A 1,691-nucleotide genomic window follows, 5' to 3' on the forward strand; every position below is an offset into this window, starting at 1 on the left:
ATTCCTCTGTAAACTGTCTCACAAGTTACAGAGGAACGCGAGAATGTTACACAAAATTTGATAGCTAAACGTTTATTTTGAGACTTTTGAAGAGGAACTTATAAGATACTTCCCAGACATTCAGAGCCAAACTTCCCAGCTGCTAAGGGCCCCATTCACTCCTCCAGTAAATCTTATACCTGAAGACAATGATGATGCTCTGACAGAGAAATTGAGGCTTCAGGAAGATTCAGGAGCCAAGGGGAAGTTAGAAGCTGAATCTCTCACTGTCTTTGGGTCATCAGATGCAGCTTCTGACCCTAACCTATGTGACCTAGCACTTTGCCGCTGCCTCCCATTTGCAAGCCAGTTCTAGTGAGGCATCTTTCTCTCGCCTACTCCACATAAAACCAAAATATTGTAATAAAATTGTAAATATAAAAATAAAATAAACCTACGGTGCACTTTCATTGTAACAGAACCAAGAATAAAGAAGCTGGTAGATAAAAGGCAACATCACCCTTCACAATGATTGGAATGGAGAAACAAATGACATAAACATTGTAAGTGCTGTAACTTATTTTTGTAATGGATGTTAAACTTTCAGGTGTTTCATTTTATTATTGTCTGTTCTAGGAATGTGTATTACTTGTTTAGTTCTATTAATAATGATTAATATATCGTACTGAAGGAAAGAGATAATAACATAATAACATTAAAATATATGTTGCTATTTTTTTTAAATTGAGTATAGGCGGCCATTAAGGGCACTATCAAAAAGTGTAATGCCAGTAAAGAATTTGGAAACGAAGGGTTAGAAAGTTACAGTCTTGTTAAGCTACTCACACCCTTTAATTAATTATTACATTAACAATTGGTTCGAAAACGACCACATTTACAATTTCCAATCTAAGCTAAGCAACTTACATATTTGGTGAGTCAGTGTTATGATTGTATATGGTAATAATTCTCACCTTTTCCAGTGGGCGGCGGCGGAAAGGTTACAATCACCAGCAAACTGGAGATATTTGTAAAAAAAAATCCTGGGCGGGGTCAGTAAATCAATCTTGGGGGCGGGGGGTGGGGGGGTGGTGACTCCGATATAAGCCTAACGTGAATGAATACACTCTGGCGTACTGTCCCCTTACACAATGAATTATTATACAAATTATTTCGCATTATCCAATAGGTCTTGTGCAGCCCCCTAACACTATGATTACAGGATGGCAGGAACAGCATAATGCCTCATTGTGGGGCATTGTGCTGTTCTGCACTGCGCAGCAGAACCACCTTTTATTGTTAAGCAATCAACTGATTTTTTTAAACACACACACATACAAACCCCATATATTAATATATAATATTTTATATATATATATATATATATATATATATATATATATATATATATATATATATATATATATATATATATATATATATATATATATATATATATATATATATATATATATATATATATATATATATATGTCACAGAAATATAAATTAAAAAATCCTTTCAGGAGTAAAATATGATTGTTGGGCCGTCAGGCCCCTGAATTATAATTAAGGATGACAAGTAAAATCACCCCTTAGGTTTTGACAAGCACACTACCAGCTGAAACAGACATGGGTATATTCTTATTAAAGATTTTCCAATACTTTATGTACACCAGTATCGACATCTGATCTGGCAACAGTGTTCTTGT

General features: G+C 34.5%; 1 protein-coding gene across 1 annotated transcript in view; it reads right to left on the reverse strand.

Moving 5' to 3' along the window:
• Positions 1-1,445: 1,445 nt before the first annotated feature.
• The window catches only part of LOC123752354 (uncharacterized), a 133,023-nt gene continuing 132,777 nt past the window's right edge, over positions 1,446-1,691 (reverse strand). Inside the window, exon 6 of the mRNA XM_069333851.1 lies at positions 1,446-1,691. This exon is cut by the window's right edge and continues 186 nt beyond it. The gene's annotated coding sequence lies outside the window, so the exon portion shown is untranslated.

This window comes from Procambarus clarkii, chromosome 30 (assembly GCF_040958095.1).
Source record: "Procambarus clarkii isolate CNS0578487 chromosome 30, FALCON_Pclarkii_2.0, whole genome shotgun sequence".
NCBI lineage: Eukaryota > Metazoa > Arthropoda > Malacostraca > Decapoda > Cambaridae > Procambarus > Procambarus clarkii.